Genomic DNA, 19913 nt, shown 5'->3' on the forward strand with positions numbered 1-19913 from the left:
CCCTAAGATGGATAATTTATACATCCCTAACACAAAAGGCTGAGTTAACTCAGTTGAGACTTGGGTTCATCAAGCCCAAACGCTCTTCAAAGGTGAATTTGTTAAAACTCCACTTAAAATTGGGAACTTCTGAACTTAAATTGCACAATTCAGTTATTGCTAATAAATTACAAATAAAATTAGGTTTGTCCAAAGGGTTAAGACTTTCTTACCCACAAACCACCTGTATTCAGTTCAGTGGATCTACATTCTGGCCAACACTTAGCATTCAATCAATATCACAAAGTAAGTGGTCATTTTTACAGTTCTGTTTGTGAAAGCCTTCTGCGCATATATTTGTTGCTGTGTTTCCGACATTACAAACATACTTCAAAAAATTACTTCATTGGTTATACAGTGCTTTTAGTTGTTTAGTGCCTGTCGAAGCTGAAATATGAACCAAAGTTCTTTGTTCTTGTTTTTCATTTAATGTCACAGATGTTGTCTGTCACTCCTAATTATACATTATTTCAAGTATTTTTAGCCGACATGAATGCATCTAAATAGATCTAAACACATAGGTATATTTGCCTAGAATCCAGAATTTACTTTGGTACCTTTTGGAGTCACAATGATCTGACAGTGGCACAGAACCAGAGTCCTATTATCAATCTACTGACCGAATGAGTGAAAATATTCAGTCATTTTTGGATGGTCCCAACAGGTACTCTGAGTCTGGTGGCTAGATAGAGGATGCACAAAACATAGAAGCTTCCACTATAACACTCTGAAAACATTTCTTATCAGAAGTATTATCTATTAATATATGAGATTCAATGGCAAGCCATTCAGAACTGAAATCAGGAAGCACTTGTATCTTAATACAAACAACAGTCAAGATCTCAAATACTCTCTCATAAAAGAATGTGGGTGCTGGATCAATAACAATGAGTGTAACTGAAATTATTTTTGATAGCTAAGGCTATGAAAGGACATAGAAGAAAGGGAGGTAAACAGACTGACGACAAAAAATGCCGGAGACCACAGTAGGTCAGGCAAGCAGCCATGGAGAGAAAGCAAGCTAATGTTTTCAGTCGACATGACTTTTCAGCAGGTAAACAGAGTTGAAGCTCAGACTAGCTGTGGTTTAACTGAATGGTTTATGCACAGAACAGCAAAACCGGTCTGCTTCTGCACCCATTTAGAATGGTTCCTTCTGTTTTATGTACTGTTTTTCGAACCAAACTTAACCACTTCACAATTTTCTGTATTACATTTAATCTACAACATCAACTGGTGCCTCTCCTCACCTTGACCTCCAACTTGCAGCCTCTCTCCACTCCCAAACCTCTGGGTTGTGCCCTCTCCTGCTTCTCAATCTCCAAGTAAGAGCCTCTTTTCCTTCCCTCCGTGACCTCAGGGTTGCAGTCTCTGCCTCCTCACCTCCTGCTGCTATTCAACAATAAATAAAACACAGAACACAGAACATTACAGCACAGTACAGGCCCTTCGGCCCTCGATGTTGTGTCGACCTGTCAGACCGATCTCAAGCCCATCTAACCAACACTATTCCATGTACGTCCATATGCTTATCCAACGACGACTTGAATGTACCTGAAGTTGGCAAATCTACTACCATTGCAGGCCAAGCGGTCCATTCCCTTACTACTCTCCGAGTCGAGAAACTACCTCTGACATCTGTCCTGTATCTTTCACCCCTCAATTTAAAGCTATGCCCCGTCGTGCTCGCCGTCACCATCCAGAAAAAAGGCTCTCCCTATCCACCTCATCTAACCCTCTGATTATTTTATATGTTTCAATTAAGTCACCTCTCAGCCTTCTTCTCTCTAATGAAAACAGCCTCAAGTCCCTCAGCCTTTCCTCGTAAGACCTCGTAATGTGGCAGGGGGATGGGAGCCAAATGCACAGGTTAGTGGGCAGTAACAAGATAATAACTACAGCCTGTAAGGAACTAGATAATGAAGTCAGTGTGACTAAGAGGAAGAGTAGACACAGAGCAGATGATGAACGCTGATGGACAGGTAGTCTGAGGTACATTTGTTTCAATGCAAGAAGTGTGTAGTGAGCTATCAACGCAAGGTAGCTCAACTGTGGGGTCCTGACAAAAGTTCTCAAAACTGAACGAGTTGAACTGCTGGGACAGGACAGATTTAGCAAATATCATGTGTGGCACAGCACAATTTTTGACAAAACAAATCTGAATTCTCAGACAAAGATGCATGAAAACTGATGCTATCATAAATCAGGAACTATATTCAGAATTCTCAGAAAGCTCAATGAGAAACTATGAAGAACTACTGCAATATTTATATTTTATTATCTACAATCTGATTTAAGTATTTCACAAACAATGAAAACGCATATTTTTTCACATTTTTCATTTCAGTGGTTCAGCCAGTTATTTTCTAACCACCATCTTTATCAGGCCGAAAAGCCATAACTAGTGGAGTGCCACAGGGATCAGTCCAAGGACGAGAATTATTTACTCTCTATATTCCTAACTTAGAGGAGGGGACAAGGCATAAATTCATTCAAATTTGCTGATGCTACAAAAATAGAGTAAGGGAATGTTGTCATGAGGACAGAAAGAATCTGCAAGGGGATAGACAGGTCAAGCAAGTCGGAAAAAAGTTGGCAGAGAGAGTTTAATGTCGGAAAGTACACTTTGGTAGGAAGGATCAAAAGATAGACTCTAAAGAAAATGCATGGTAGGGGACTTGGATGCTCTCGTCCATGAAACACATACTAGCATGCAGGTGAATGATTGCTTTGTTGCTGACACATGTACTGAGATACTGTGAAAAGTGTTGATTTGCATGCTGTGTAGGCAAATCACACCGTACAAAGTGCAGAATAGTGTTACAGCCAGAGAGAAGAGGCTGAGAGAGAGAGATCAGAATTAACATTTGAGAGGTCCATTCAAAAGTCACAACAGGAAAGTGGCTGTTCTTAAATCTATTTGTACGCTTATTCAAACTGATATCCTCTGCCCGACAGAAGAGGACGGAAGAGAGTATAATCAGAGTGAGGGGGTATTTTGATTATGTTGGTTGCTTTCTCAAGGTAGTGGGAAGTGTAGATGGAGTCAATGGATGGAAGGCTAGTTTGCGTGACGGATTGGGCTGTGCTCATGATTCTCTTTCGCTTCTTGCAGTCTTGGGAACAGCAACTGCCATACCACACAGTGATGCATCCAGATAGGATGCATCTACAAAAACAGGTAGGGTCCTCATGGACATGCTGAATTTCCTTAGCCTCCTTGACCATCATGTCGACATGGATTGGCCAGGACAGATTGTTGGTGAGCAACATTCCCAGGAACTTCACACTATCAACCATCTCCACCTCAGCACCATTGCTGCAGACAGAAGCTTCCTGAAAAAAATGACCAGCTCCTCCATTTTGCTTATGCTGATGGACAGATTGTTATCTTTCCATCATGCCAGCAAGCACTCAATTGCTTTTCCTGTAATCTCACTTATTGTTGTTTGAGGTCCGACCTACAATGGAAGCGTCATCAGCAAACTTGTAAATGGAGTTGGGGCCACGCAGTCATGATTGCATAAGGAGTATAGAGTAGGGGCAGCTTTGCTGGGCACCGGTGTTGAGGCTTACGGTGGAGCAAGTGTTGTCATCTATCCTTACTGATTGTGGTCTCTGGGTCAGGAAGTCGAGAATCCTGTTACACAGAGGGATGCTGAGGCGCAGGTCTCAGAGTTTAGAGAGGAGTTTGTTTGGAATTACAGTGTGGAAGGTGGTGCTCTGATCAATAAGTAACAGACTGATGTAGGTATCCTTGTTATCCAGACATTCCAGGGATGACTGTCAGGCCAGGGAGACGGTATCAGCTGGAGACCTGTTGCAGTGGTAGGTGAATTGCAAAGGATCAAAGCACTTTGGTAGGTTGGAGTTGATGTGAGCCATGACGATGGTGATGCAAGTAATTAAGAAGGCAAATGGAATTTTGGCCTTTATTGGAAGGAGGTTTCAGTTTAAAAATGGGCAAGTGTTTTTGCAACTGATCAGGCTATTGAGGAGGTCACACTTGGAGAAATACAAGAAAGGATACACAGCCATAGGAAGCAGTTCAAAAGAGACTCACCGGGCTGATTCATCGGATCATGATTTATCAAGAATGGTTGCACAGAAGGTCTTTATTCATTCAAGTTTAGAAGAATGAGGGGTGATCTTACTGAAACACAAAATTTTGAGAGGGCTTGACAGGCTAGATGTGAAGACAATGTTTCCATTATTGTGGAAATCTCAAACTCAGCAACATAGTTACAGAAGAAGGGAACATTTATTGAAACCTGAGATGCAAAGGAATTTCTTCTTTCAGCAGGTAGCGATTGTTTAGAATACAAGAGAATTGTGAAAGGTAGATCACTGGAAGTATTTAAAGAAGGTGGTAGATAAGATTTTTGAAATAGAGAACTTGAGCGGTCTGAGAAGCTGGTATAGAAGAGGAGTTGAGTCCTGGGCAGGTCAGCCATCTCTTATCGGATGGTGAGGTAGGGTCAAGAGGTAGAACATCCAGATCCTGGTGCTATTTATGTTTTTGTCTGCTTGCTAGAACCGATAAGGAGTTTTATTGTGCTACATGGCCAAGCGAGCTGCTGACACAGAACAAGACTGAAATAATTTGCTCAATAAAACATTTCATGCGGCTTTATGGGATAAATAAAACTTTCATCTACTACTTTGCTGACATCAATCAAAATCTGCTCAATTGAAAGAAATACATGCAGTTCAGACAACTTTATGTCATTCTTCCCTTCAATGCATCAAGTATATCTTTGTTGTAATTCATTAAAGTATGTCTTTCTCAGGGACTTAAAATATGAAACAATACATAATACTGAAGTGTACAGCAGTGAGCACAATGTTCCAATTCCAAATTCTTTTAGATGGATCGGGAAAAATACCTGCTACCTGCAGCTTCATCCTGAATATATTCAAATTGTTCCAGTCCTGAACCATTTCAGACTGTAGTTCGGATGCTCACATCTCTCACTATTTGGATTTTGTTTTGCGATTACATTCTAAAGTGCAAACTACAGACAAGAACATTGTATTTTTGAAAAAGTAATATGATAAAATTGGATAACTTCATAAACCATGATAATAAAATATTAATTGCTTGCTTCAGTTGAAAGGGTTCTTTATCTTGCTCATATATTTGAAGCCAAATTATTTGGACATACTTTCTTCAACAGATTGGCTAGTTTAGAAAATGTTTTCACTGTTACCTGTATAAATTTCAACCTCATATTTAGGTCATCAAGCTGGTGAGAAATCTTTGGAGAGAAAGAGACATCAAGCGGAGATAACTGACATCCCAGATCATTTAATATTTTGACTTCTTGTTTGACTGGGGCAATTTCTTCTTTAAAAACCTAATGGAGAGGAAGCGTATAAAATCTGAGAAACATCCTGAAATTAATGATTAAATGTTAATAAGAAATTAAGTTAAAACTAAAATCCTAATATTAAATATAATATACAAAAGCATCTGCTGGAAATGACATTTAATTAATAAAGATCTCGAGTTAAAAGTAACAGTGACGATGAAACTATCATAAATTATTTTAACAGAAAACTGAATTCACTAATCTATTCTTTCGGGAAGGGAATCTGCATCCCTTCACAATTCTGGTATCTGACTTCAAATTCACAGGAATATGGTTGACTCTCTACTGACTTCCAAAATGGCCTACCAAGCCATTCCTGGATGGGAAATGAATGTTAGCCTTGCTATCAGTGCCCTCATCCTGTGAAAGAATGCTTTAAAAAATGTGGATTTAATAAATGTAAAAGTAAGGAACAAAACAGGACAAATCAACTCAACAAGGCTTTGAAGGATAATACTACTTAGTCCTGTTCTTCTTTCTTACGTTACGTTCTCTCGCATGAAGGGTCGAGGCCCGAAATGTCAACTTTTGTGCTCCTGAGATGCTGCTTGGCCTGCTGTGTTCATCCAGCTCCACACATTGTTATCTCGCATTCTCTAGCATCTGCAGTTACCATTATCTCTCGCAAGCAAAGGTTGATGTGTTTCAAAACCCAATCTCAGATTTTGCAGGCAGTCCTTAACCTGAAAAAATACCAAATATGTACAAAGAAGAAAACTGGAGGTGAAACCATTCAAACAATTTTCATTGGCACAACAAATGTTCAAACTGTAAAAGCAGGTTAAGCACCTGTATATGAGGACACTGTACTCAAACTTTAAACAGACACTTACAGCCAACAAATGCGAGAAACATCCATTTCTTTCTGGATTACCAATTTTGCTGTTGAGAAAATAGGCCTAGACTTAGCAATGTAAATTCAAACAAGATAGCACCCTCTCAGATCTCAACACTCACAGTCATAGAGTTCTGTTTTCACAGGTTGGAGTATAATAGCATCAAGTACAACACACCAAATCTTCTTTGGTACCTTTTCCTTCCATAAAACTGCTTGTAATAGATGCGCACAGAATTCATTTTATACACATTTAAATGTTTCTAAGTTCAAGAGGCCAGTTCCAGCACTTCGACTTGCATCTTCTTCATCATCACAACAGAACAAAATAAAGACCCACTCTTTCTAAGTCACGTTTTCAATTGTTAGTGACAAGGTGAAGTGCGAGAACTGCTCACTCGATGTTAAAATCACTTAACTATGTACCTATATATTTCAATCCTGTGAAATATGTGGAATGAATTCGAGAAAAGGATTAATTTTTTTGCTCTGGGAGAGAGCTGGTACAGATAAAATAGGTTGAATGGCCTTCTCCCATGCTAAAAATGTCCATAACTGTTCTTGGCGCTGCTAAATTAAAGTGGGCATCCTTTCATTATGACTGTGAGGCGCAGCATGTTATGATAGATGGCATAATGGAGAAATCCTTTGTTATTAATAAACTTTTCAGCACGAGGCATCCTTCCGAAGTCAAATGTTCGACCTATGCCTGTTGCACTGACTTGGTTCCAAACACTTATAATGTGGAGGTGCTGGTGTTGGACTAGGATGGACAAAGTCAGAAGCCACATGGCATCAGGTTATAATCTGACAGGTTTATTTGAAATCACACAAGCTTTTGAAGTGCAGTCCCTTCATCACGTGCGGTCAGAGAGGAAAACACACAGGCACACAATTTATAAGCAGACAGATCAAAAGATCATACAACTGGTGTGAGTGGAGTGTCAGATAATAAGTCTTCATCCAGGATGTTTGTTTAGTTGCAGATATTTTGTTGAAGAAACACACAGCTTGTAGTCACAGTCAGTGTGGTGTGTTATAAATTCCTGGTTTTGAAATAAAGGTTAAAACTCTAAGACAGATTCTGAACACAAGCCTCTAAACTACAAGTCAGAGTCTGACCCGAGATGTCACCTTGTACATTCCAGTTGCGCTGCCTGATTATCATGACAGCACAGCACTGACATTGACTTTATAAACACTTTACTTGCTTATACAGGCTACCAAGAGTGTTAGAGAGTTATTATCTGACACTCCACTCAGGCCAATTCTATGATCTTTTGATCTCTCTGCTTATAAATTGTTTGTCTGTGTGGTCACCTCACCAACTGCACCTGATGAAGGGGCTGCACTCCAAAAGCTTGTGTGACTTGAAATGAGCCTGTTGGACGATAAGCTGGTGTCATGTGACTTCAAACAGTCATAGACTGTGTTTTCAGTCCTACCGTGACTTGACAAGAAGCCAACTTCTTAAAATTTAGAAAATGAGAAGTATGTCGAGCCTTGAGCCTTTAAAAAAGGAAATATTACAACCATAGTACAGTCAGACAGTAAAGACAGAAGGAATGATTTAATCAACTGTGTCTGACACCACACAATTAATCCCCCTGATGGAAGAAAGGTTGGCTGTGTTCTCTTTCTTCAGGAACATTCAGCTAATACCACCTTACTACTGCTTGTTTTATTCATCTGGTGTTCCATATAATTCCTTTCAGTCTTGGTCAAACCTTCATGTAATTTATTTAAATTTTCAAGAAAATAAATTTAACTTTATATTCCACAATTTTAACATTTCCTTTGAAGGTTTGAATGGTTCACTTAGTACACTTCACATGTGGTGTTCATAATTGGAGAAGATGGTGGAAAAATCAAGATATATTAACAAGTAAACAAATGGCTAACTTCTGTTTTCTTGTCAGTAATGCCTTTTGAACAGAACATAAAGTTGCGGAACTATGTAGAGATAACAATTTAAAACTGGGAAGACCACTGTTTGTGGTCCCCACACCAACCTCTATTCACTGCCTACTGACTGCATTACTCCGCCTTGGCAACAATGTAATGTTACGCTTGTCTCAGCACAACCTTGGCATCTTGTTTATCCCACGATGAACGTCCGACCACACATTCATGCAATCCCTGAAGCTGTCTCTTTCCATCTTTTCAATCCTGCCTACCTGTCTCTTGTCTTGGCTCATTAGCAGTGAAACCTTCATCTGGAACTACTTCACTCTGGGCCTGACAATACCAATGCATTCCCTGCTGGAGTCCCACTTTTGCCCATTGAACACTTGAGGTCATCTAAAACTCCAGTGCATGAGTCTCATCTTGAACCAAGTCCTATTCTCTGTACTTTCCACCTAACTGATACTATTAACAGTAATTTTATTGAATTCTCATTTTTGTTTACAAATCGTTCCTTGGCTATGCCTATCGCTACTTTGGTAATCCCCACCAATCCAACCATACTTGAGGATATCGGCACTCGTCTAATTACGTCCTCTTGCCCACTCTTGATTTCAAACGGCCCACTACTGGTTGCCAAACATTTAATTGTGTAGGCTTCAAACCCAAGAAGAGACTTCCTCCACCTTCAGCGAGCAAACTCGCATCCAGAACCTCAACCTGAGCACAAATCTTTCAAAACTCACTAACTTCCTACACCTCTTAGCCTCTGTACATTTCCTCTTTTAAGGCACTTTTTCAAACAATCCTCTTTGATCAAGCTCTTGATCATCTGAACTAACAACTTAATAAGGCTCAGTTGTATTCTGGGATCGTTAATACTCCTTTCAGATGTCTTCAAAGTATCCCTCCATTAAAGAGATTTTATAAGTGGTTGAAGTCATTGCCAAGCAGAGGGGGACGAATTGGGGAGTTATTTCAAAGAGCTATGATATGCCAAATGACCTCCTTCCACACTGGCCAACTCTGATTGCACAAAAACAAAAATGATTTTCAGACTTGGGAAGATCCTTCAAAAATGTCACAAGTAACCAGCTTTTGGGCAGAGTCAAGCTGCTGAGATGATAGACCAGGATTTAGGGGTACCAGGAGTGATAATATGCTGAACACAATCAAATTTTGAGGTTGTACAAGGATGTGGTCTTCAGCATTTTTGACACTTGGACCATCTTCCTTCCTTTCCACTGAACAAGTCAAATAGCGGCAGCACAATGTTGCATGGCCGCTCAAGCTTGCTCCACCATTGATGATGATTGTGGCTGGTCTTCCACATCAATTAAACTTTTGCTCATATCTCATCCGCTTTTCAAAACATCGATCTATTCAGTAGTATCCCTCTCGTGTAGTATCCCTCTCGCTAACTTCATGAGAATTCTATTCAAATTCCGTGGGCTGAACAGTTGGTTTGTGATGCAGAGTGATGCCCTGCAGAGAGGGCTCAATTGCCACACCAGTGACCTTACCACAAAGGATCTTCGCCTCAACCCCTTTACTTGCCCGAGGCATGGTGATCTTCAGGTTAAATCATAACCAGTTGTGTCTCTCTAAGGAGTGGCCAAATGGCGTGGTCAGACTTCACCTTTAGTCCTGATAACATGGCAACAAGCAGATAACTCACTTGATGTCACTGACCAATAAAATCCTCAATTATACTCATATTACCAATGTGATATCATCAGAAGGCATGCTCAACTAAGTTTTAATTTACAAATTAAGTTAACAACCATTCAATCAATATTACTTCACTACTCATATTACTGATCGTCTCGATACAACATTGCGGTTACATCTGTTCATAAGTGAAGTGTAAAGTAATTGCACTTACTGTGGTTTTATCCATGTGATCCTGCAATGCGTCAATAAACAGGTCATTCACAGGTTGCCAATCAATGTGGACCCCCTCAGCTGTTATCACATGAGACTCAAGATCATCCAGAGCTTTCTGCAGTTCTTGAAGTTTCTCTAACGCCTTTTCCACCTTGTTCTGCCAGTTGCTCGCATGGGTTTTCAATTGCTCCCAATTTTCCTTCACGTCAATTGACTGCTTGCAGACAGCTTTGGCAATTCTCTGGGCTCTCTCTTCCGGGGTAGATTCTGGAAATATGAAGTGCAAATAATTTATCAACTATTCATGACTTGGATCTATAGAACTTAAGTGTTCTTTCTAAACCCCTTTCCTTTAAAAGGTCTCAGGACTTTCTCCTGAAATTGGGAATACATAGTATAAGACTAAAGATTTTATGACAGGCACATCAATGATAAATTCTGTAATTAGCTAGCAGGTCACGGAGCCATTAACGGGGAATCACGGAGAACCAATACAAAGCCGAATAAAATTCGGCCGATATTTGAAATTTATGACTACCAAGCAAACTTTAAAAAAGGAAAAGGATTAGAGTGACTAAACGGGTAAAATTCTCAACAAAAGATATGAAAAATCCTTTCAGGATATCTTTCATAGCTATGAAACAAACATCCAAAATAAACCAACTTTCATCTTTCAGGACAGGCAAGTTAGAATGACAAACCCTAAGTCTCCCCTGCATAGTTCTCTCCAGAACTCACTTAATGAGGTTGTTAAGACACATCGAGATCACAAAGTGTGCAGCTGGACGAACACAGCAGGCCAAGCAGCATCTCAGGAGCACAAAAGCTTAGATGTTGGGCTGAGACCTTTCATCAGAAAAGGGGAAGGGGGAAGAGGGTTCTGAAATAAATAGGGAGAGAGGGGGAGGCGGATTGAAGATGGATAGAGGAGAAGATAGGTGGAAAGGAGACAGACAAGTTAAAGAGGTGTGGATGGAGCCAGTAGAGATGAGTGTAGGTGAGGAGGTAGAGAGCGGATAGGTCAGTCCGGGGAGGACGAACAAGTCAAGGAGACGGGACGAGGTTAGTCGGTACGAAATGGAGGTGCGGCTTGAGGTGGGAGGAGGGGATAGGTGAGAGGAAGAACAGGTTAGGGAGGTGGGACAAGCTGGGCTGGTTTTGGGATGCAGTTGGGCTCGTTTTGGGATGCAGTGGGGGAAGGGGAGACTTTGAAGCTTGTGAAGTTCACATTGATACCATTGGGCTGCAGGGTTCCCAAGCGGAATATGAGTTGCTGCTCCTGCCCCCTTCAGGTGGCATCATTGTGGCACTGCAGGAGGCCCATGATGGACATGCCGTCTAAGGAATGGGAGGGGGAGTTAAAGGAGTTAAAATGGTTGGCGACTGGAAGGTGCTGTTGTTGATTGCGAACCGAGCGGAGGTGTTCTGCAAAGCAAACATGAGATTTTTGTCTTCAACCTTGCACTCACTGGAGCACTGCAGCAAGCCTGAGACAGAGATTTTGGCCAGGGATCATGATGGGGTGCTCAAGTGACAGGCAATTGGAAACCTGGGGCCATTTTTATGGACAGAATATAGGTGTTCAGCCAAGTGGTTGGTCAGTCTGTGTTTCGTCTCCCCGATGCAGAGCGAGACAATATTGAGAGCAGTGAATACAGTAGACTAGATTGAGTGAAGTGTGGGTAAATCGCTGCTTCCCCTGGAAGCCTTGGATAGTGAAGCGGGAGGAAGTAAATGGGCAGATGTTATGCCTTCTGTGGTGGCATGCAAAGTGCTGTCGGGTTATGGGGAGGTGTTGTGAACGGATCAGGAGTGGACCGAGGTGTCCTGATGGAATGGTCCCTGCGGAAGGCTGACAAGGGAGGGGAGGGGAATATATGCCTGGTGGTGGGATCTTGTTAGAAATCGTGGCTGATGTTCTTCTCGATGTGGATATTGATGGGTTGGTCATTGAGGACCAGGGTACCTCATCAGGGGTGAGGCCAAAGTGTAGGACATGGGTTGGACATGGCCGAGAGCTCTGTCAACCACGAACGCAAGGAATGCTCAGTTGAGGAAGAATGCAGACATTTCGGAAGCCCTCCAACAGAAGACGATATCATGAGAACAAGTGGATCTGTCTGGACAGTCCTGTTTGAAGATTTTAGGAAGTAAGACTCTGTTGTTTGTCATAAAGGATATGGTTAAGTGATCATATTCAAACTGAAGAGACCAAGAATGTGAGCCTGCAGAATGGGTGGAGAACCATGCCTCTAGGAATTCCTCTGCGTGTCTACACTTGGCTTGGGCTACTATGGTTACCTTGTCCCAGTTTCATATGAGTGGCGTGATTCTCCACCCATAATGCAACCAACAAACAGATACAATTGGACTGCACATACAAACCCATACAGATCAAAACCCGAAATGACAGTACTCATGGTAACAGACCGGACAGTATAAATTCCAGACAGAGTAAAGTAACATTGTTTCGTTGGAGGCTCTACTGGTGATGTCACCAATCATGGTGACGAAACGTCTCAATGAAAACAAGCCAGCTCGGCGAGCAAGTCAACAACCTCAATTTGAGCTACCTTGTTCAAGTGTTTCATTTTTGATCTTGAATGTTAAATCTCGCTCCAACACAGGGACGGAGGATTACTGTTAACAGCTGCATTCTAACTAATTCAAATCGAATCATTGTTTTGACCAGTCCAGAGATGTGCAGGTTAGGTGGATTGGGAATGCTGAATTACCCACATTGCCCACATACGTGTAGGTTAGGTATATTAGCCATGGGAAATGCAGGCTGACAGGGATAGAGTAGGGAATGGGGATGGGTCTGGGTGGGATGCTCTTTGTAGGGTTGCTGTGGACTTCTTGAACTGAATGGCCTGTTTCCACACTGGGGATTCTATAAAACTAGGTTTTACTGAATTAGTGAGAAAGTGAGTTTACCAATTGCTAAACGCAAGAAGTCATAAGGCACCACAAATACACACAAGTTAGAAACAAGAAATTAGCTCAAAAAACATAACCGTTAAGAGGGATACGGATAGTTCAGCCTTTGGATTGTTTGTGAGGAATAGAAAGTGGGATGTTGTGGCCACTACATTGGGCGATCCCCGGAATGCTTATGTGAATTCAGCAGTTAATTTTGAGATTCTTGTTGAAACTTTTGACCTTGGTTCCTTTTTGACATTGCCCTGGTTTGCAGAGCTCAGAGCAAGAGATTTTCTTTTCTTCTTACCTGCAGCAGAGGCCTATGAAATGGCTGTCCTAGAACTGTGACCTCCACAACTCCGTAGACCACACGAGCATAGTCGCCCAGGAATACACACACACTGACATTAAAGAACTATTGGGATAACAATACTCAGCATGGGACTGGAAAAGACTGCATGTAGAAACAGAAAACAGCTGTAAATAGTGTCAAGAGGTGAAATAAAGTTATAAATCAAAATTAATGACTCTTTGCTTGCGTGCTCATTGTATTCAGAACAAAATCAACAAATTCGTAGCACACATACAGGTTGACGGGCATGATTTGAGAGCTATTACAAAGACATGGTTATAAGGCGATCAACACTGGAGGTAAATGTGCAGGGCTACGTGACATTCCAAAAAGACAGGCAAGAGGGAAACTGACTAAGCGATGAAATTACTGTGAGAACAAGAAACGATCTTCAATCGGAAGACATAGAATCCAATTTTATTTATTTGCTAATGGGAGGACGACATCACTAGCTCGGCAGTGTTTATTGTCCATCCCGAATTGCCCAGGGGACAGTTCAGAGTCAATCATCTGGCTGTGGGTCTGCAGTCACATGTAGGCCAGACCATGTAAGGATGGCAGTTTCCTTTCCGAAAGGACATCAGTGAAGCAGGTGGGTTTTTCTGACATTTGACAATGGATTCATGGTCATCATTAGATTCTTCATTCATGATTTTCTTTTGTATTCAATTCAAATTCCACCACCTGCTGTGCTGGGATTTGAACACAGGTCCCCAGAATGTTATCTAAGTCTCTGAATTAACAGTCCAGCAATAATACCAATCGGCTATTTCCTCCCCAACCTTGGAACAAGAAAACCTGTAGTTGACTCCCACATGGGGAAAAACACTGAACCAGGAGCTTCTTAAACGGGGTGATCGCCTCTCCTTACATTTTAAGATAGCTATGAATAATCAGGACCTTGGGGGAAGCTACGAAATTGTGGGAAGGAAAATTACATCAGTATTAGGTAGGAGCTGAGCAGTATTAATTGGGAGGAGCTTTGATTGAACAAGTCGGCATTTGATACGCGGGAGATATTTAAAGACCTACTGATCAGCGTTCAGAACTGGCCTATTCCAGGGAAGGAGGAATGACAAGGATGGCAATCTAAGGACATATGGACAGAAGAAATAAAGGAGTAGGTCATCTGTCTCTTCCAGCTCGCTCCGCCATTCAATAAGGTCATCGCTGATCTTTTTGCGGACTCAGTTCCACTTACCCTCCCATTCACCATAACACTCAATTCCTTTCCTGTTCAAAGATCTATCTGTCTTGGCCTTTAAAACATTCAACCAGGGAACCTTGACTGTTTCACTGAGCAGAGAATTCCACAGATTCACAACCCTTTGGATGAAGAAGCTCATCCTCAACTCAGTCTTCAAACTGTTCACCCTTATTTTGAGGCTGTGCTGCCTGGTTGTAATTTCACCCATCAGCGGAAACAACTTCCGTGTTTCTTTCCTATCTATTTCTTTCATCATTTTAAAAGGTGCTATTAGAACACCCCTCATTCTTCGAAGTCTCAGAGAGTGCAATCCAAGTCTCCTCAATCTCTCCCCATACAGCAACATTTTCAATTGTGGAATCAATCTTGTGAAGCTCCTTTGCACCCCCTCCACTGCCAGCACATCCTTTCTCAAGTGAGGAGACTAAAACTGTACAAACTATTCGACATCAAGCCTCACCAGCACCCTATACAACTTAAGCATCCCCTCCCGATTTTTAAACTCAATTCCTTTGCTGTTCAAAGATCTGTCTGTCTTGGCCTTTAAAACATTCAACCGGGGAATAGCAGCATGCTACAATTTTTCACCATTTAACTAATACTCCATTTTGCCCTAATTGCTACCAAAATGGAGTCTCACATTTACCATCGTTGCACTCCATCTGCCATTGTCCATTCACTGACACTTTCTGCGTCCTTCTGCAGATGTTCATTATCCTTTTCACACAACACTAAAATGAGTGGTAGAGTAATCTGTGAACTGTAACTGAACATAGAAGAACACAACGCAGAACAGGCCCTTCGGCTCTCCATGTTACGCCGACCTGTGAACTAATCGAAGCCCATTCCCCTGCACTATCCTATTGTCAAACATATGCTGATCCAAGGGCTGTTTAAATGCCCCTCATGTGGCTGAGTTAACTTCATTGGCAGGCAGGGCATTCCACGCCCTTACCACTCTCTGAGTAAAGAACCTGCCTCTGACATCTGTCTTAAATCCATCACCCCTCAATGTGTAGCTGCACCCCCTTGTACAAGCTGAAGTCATCATCCTCGGAAAAAGACTCTCACTGTGCACCCTATCTAATCCACTGACCATCTTGTATATCTCTATTAAATCCCCCTGAGCCTCCTTCTCTCCAATGAGAAGGGACCCAAGTTCCTCAGCCTTTCTTCATGAGACCTTCGCTCCAGACCAGGCAACATTCTGGTAAATCTCCTCTGCACCTGTTCCAACGATTCCACATCCTTCCTGTAATGGAGCGACCACGCAATATTCGAACCGAGGCCGCACTAGCGTTTTGTAGAGTTGCAGCATGACATCACGTCTCCGCAACTCAATCCCTCTACCAATGAAACCTAAAACACCATCAGACTTCTGAACAGCACTATCAACCTGGGTGGCAATTTTCAGGAATCTATGTAGATGGACACCAAGATCCCTCTGCTCATCTACACTGCCAATAATCTTTCCGTTGACCCGGTGTTCTGCCTTCCTATTATTCCTCCCAAAGTGAATCACCTCACATTTATCCATATTAATCTCCATTTGCCAAATTTCGGGACAATTCTGCAGTTTATCCAAGTCTCCCTGCAACCTGCAACATTCTTCCACACTGTCCACCACTCCACCGACTTTAGTGTCATCTGCAAACTCACAAACCCATCCACCAATTCCTGCGTCCAAGTCATTTATACAAATGACAAACAGCAGTGGTCACAAAACAGATCCTTGAGGCACACCACGCGTAACCGGACTCCAGGCTGAATATTTTCCATCAACCACCACTTGTTGCCTTCTTACCGAAAGCCAGTTTCTAATCCAAATGGCTAAATCTCCCTCAATCCCGAGCCTCTGTATTTTCTCCGAGAGCCTACCATGGGGAAACTTATCAAAGACTTTACTGAAGTCCATGTACACCACGCCAACTGCCCGACCCTCATCCACATGTTTGGTCACCTTCTCAAAAAACTCAGTGAGGTTTGTGAGACACGACCTGCCCTTGACGAATCCATGCTGACTATCTCCAATCAAGTTGTTGCTTGTTGGATGATTATAAATCCTGTCTCTTATAATCCTTTCCAAAATTTTTCCTGCAACACACCTAAGGCTCACAGGTCTATAATTGCCTGGGTCATTCCTACTGCCCCTCTTGAACAAGGGCACAACATTTGCAATCCTCCACTCCTCTGGTACGAAACCTGTAGATAATGAGGACTCCAAGATCAAGGCCAAAGGCTCCACCACCTCCTCCCTAGCATCCCAGACAATCCTCGGAAAAATCCTATCAGGCCCAGGGGCTTTACCTACCGTCACACGTTGTGGAATTGATGACACTTCCTCCTTACTAACCTTAACCCTTTCAATTCTAGTAGCCTCTAACTCAGTCACCTCCTCTACAATATTCTCCTGTCCCTCAGTGAAAACAGATGAGAAACATTAATTTAGCACCTCTCCAATCTCCACAGCGTCCACACACAACTTCCCACTTCTGTCTTTGACTGGCCCTATGCCTACCCAAGTCATCCTCTTATTCCTCACATACCTATCGAAAGCTTTCGGGGTCTCCTTTATTTACCTGCCAGTGTCTGCTCGTGTACCCTCCTTGCTCTTCTTAACTCTCTCTTTAAATCCTTCCTAACTAATCTGTAGCTCTCCATCACCTCATGTGAACCATCTGGTCTCATCGTCACATCAGCCTCCCTCTTCTGCTTAACAAGAGATACAATTTTTTTAGTAAACCACGGTTCCCTTAGCTGATCGCTTCCTCCCTGCCTGACAGGGACGTACCTATCAAGGACACGCAATATCTGCTCCTTAAACCAGCTCCACAATTCAATTGTCCCCATTGCCCTGCATTTTGCTAACCCATTCTATGCCTCCTTAGTCTTGCCTAATCGCACTACAAGGGAGGAATGGAGAAGCCGATAGTGAAGGGGACTATCAGAGGTTACAGCAGAACATAGGTAGACTGGAGAGTTGGGCAGATAAATGGCAGATGGAGTTCAATCCGGGCAAATGCAGGGTGATGCATTTTGGAAGATCAAATTCAAGGACGAACTATACAGTAAATGGAAAAGTCTTGGGGAAAATTGATGAACAGAGAGATCTGGGTGTTCAGGTCCATTGTTCCCTGAAGGTGACAACGCAGGTCAATAGGGTGGTCTCGAAGGCATATGGCATACTTTCCTTCATTGGATGGGGTATTGAGTACAAGACTTGCCAAGGTCATGTTGCAGTTGTATCGGACTTTGGTTTGGCCACATTTGGACTACTGTGCACAGTTCCAGTCGCCACATTACCAAAAGGATGTGGATGCTTTGGAGAGGGTGCAGAGGAGGTTCACCAGGATGCTGCCTTGTATGGAGGGTGCTCGCCATGAAGAGAGGTTGAGTAGACTAGGATTATTTTCATGAGAAAGATGGAGATTGGGGGGGACCTGATTGAGGTCCACAAAATCATGAGGGTATAGACAGGGTGAACAGCAAAAAGCTTTTTACCCCCAGAGTGGAGGACTCAATTACGAGGGGTCATGAGTTCAAAGTGAGAGGAGCAAAGTTTAAGGGACATATGCATGGAAAGTTCTTTACACAGAGGTTGGTGGGCACCTGGAACGTGTTGCCAGCGGAGGTGGGAGACGCAGACACGTTAGCGTCTTTTAAGATATATTTGGACAGGCACGTGGATGGGCAGGGAGCAAATGGACACAGACCGTGAGAAAATAGGTGACAGGTGAGACAGAGGATCTTGATCGGCGCAGGCTTGGAGGGCTGAAGGACCTGTTCCTGTGCTGTAATTTTCTTAGTTGTTTTGACTGACTAGAGGGAGCGAGGGAGGGAGGAATGGATGGCTGGTGGGAGGGAGCGAGGGAGGGAGGGAGCGAGGACTGACTGGAAGAAGGAATGGATGAATGGAGGGAGCAAGAGGAAGGGGGGGCAAAGGGGCAGGAGGAGGAGGGGGGCAAAGGGGCAGGAGGAGGAGGGGGGCAAAGGGGCAGGAGGAGGAGGGGGGCAAAGGGGCAGGAGGAGGAGGGGGGGCAAAGGGGCAGGAGGAGGAGGGGGGGCAAAGGGGCAGGAGGAGGAGGGGGGGCAAAGGGGCAGGAGGAGGAGTGGGGGCAAAGGGGCAGGAGGATGAGGGGGCGGGGGGGCAAAGGGGCAGCAGGAGGGGGGCAAAGGGGCAGGAGGAGGGGGGGAACAGAGGAAGGGAGATGAACACAGCAGACAGGCTGACATCAGCTTCCCTGGCCTCTGATGCTGCATGTCCTGCTGTTTCATGCTCATGAACACCTCGTTACCTCCCATTCTCTTTTGTTTGTGTTTTATCACTCTTCCTCCCTCACTCTGATTCTCTCCCCCTCTCTCACCTCTGCTGGCCCTAATTTCACTCCCTTGTCATGTTCCTTTATTTCCATCTTTCTGTCCCTTTTCTCTCTCCCACCACAAACTCTCTCTCTCTCACTCTGGCTTTATTCACAGGGGGAGAGAGTACAAGAGCAAAGGAAACCAAAGCACGCAGCGCCTTCGGCTGAGAGAGAAATGAAGCACTGCCGGAGATTTTCCAAACCCTGACACAGGGGTTGCCTCTCTCTCTCTCTCGACAGTCTCTGTGACTGCCCCATCAAACCCCACACCCATTCCCTTCCCATGGTGTCTCTCCACAAACCCACCTCCGGGTAGAAATGCAAACACAAGTTGCTGAAAATGCTCAGCATCTGTGAAGAAAAAGTACCGAGATAACGTTTTGGATGCGATGACCCTTTCCCTCAGAGCTCCGGCTAGAAATGCTCCAGCCTCTGAGACAGGGTCCCCTTGTAGTCGGAGAGCTGCGGGTCGATCTCGGCTGGTCGCTTGGTGCAGGGCATCAAGAGCTCCCCATAGCCCCTGGAAGGGGTCTGTTCAGCCCCTAACCTTATACTGACCCTGGTTCTGTCCTTCCCTCATCCCCAGGAGCCCCTCCTGCCTTCCCACCTTGTCGTCGGAGTGCTGTGCGATAAAGATCCTACTTCCCACAGCGGCGGGGTGAGGGAGCATCCCCTCACTCCGAAAACACCTTCTCCCATCTCATCTTGTGGCAGTAGCTGTTCAGCTGCAGAAAGCAGCTCTGCCCGTGACCCCAAACCTCCCTACAACACCCCTCTCCTAAACCGACCCTTTTGCAGTAGCTGTAAGCCATTCAGTCACTGGGCTGTACAATAGTGACTCTCACCATGTCCTCTCACTTCCAGGACGGCTATCCTCGAAACCCCACCCCATTCCAACCCCCTCCTTCCCTTTACCTTGTAGTACGAGAGCAGTAGGCTGTTCGGCTACGGAAACCCGCGCAGGGCTGTATAATAGACACCCTCCCAATGTCCCCAGCCTTCCCTCACCCGAGGAGGGCTATTCTCACCCCCA

The 19913-nt window shown here is 43.6% G+C and overlaps 1 long non-coding RNA gene across 6 annotated transcripts in view; it reads right to left on the reverse strand.

The window, feature by feature from the left end:
- LOC132209045 (uncharacterized) overlaps positions 1–19913 on the reverse strand; it is a 268219-nt gene that overhangs the window by 246598 nt on the left and 1708 nt on the right. The window contains exons 2-7 of one of the 6 annotated variants that reach the window (XR_009445139.1): positions 13268–13414; positions 10037–10305; positions 5895–6094; positions 5250–5396; positions 4926–5042; positions 1270–1431 (exon numbers count right to left, since the gene is read on the reverse strand). This is a non-coding gene — a long non-coding RNA (uncharacterized LOC132209045). Of the gene's footprint in view, positions 1–1269; positions 1432–4925; positions 5055–5249; positions 5397–5894; positions 6095–10036; positions 10306–13267; positions 13415–17098; positions 18464–19913 lie in introns of those variants that run through there. The other 5 variants (XR_009445138.1, XR_009445137.1, XR_009445141.1 and 2 more) reach the window with 5 other exon arrangements.

This window comes from Stegostoma tigrinum, unplaced genomic scaffold, assembly GCF_030684315.1.
Source record: "Stegostoma tigrinum isolate sSteTig4 unplaced genomic scaffold, sSteTig4.hap1 scaffold_63, whole genome shotgun sequence".
NCBI classification, from domain to species: domain Eukaryota; kingdom Metazoa; phylum Chordata; class Chondrichthyes; order Orectolobiformes; family Stegostomatidae; genus Stegostoma; species Stegostoma tigrinum.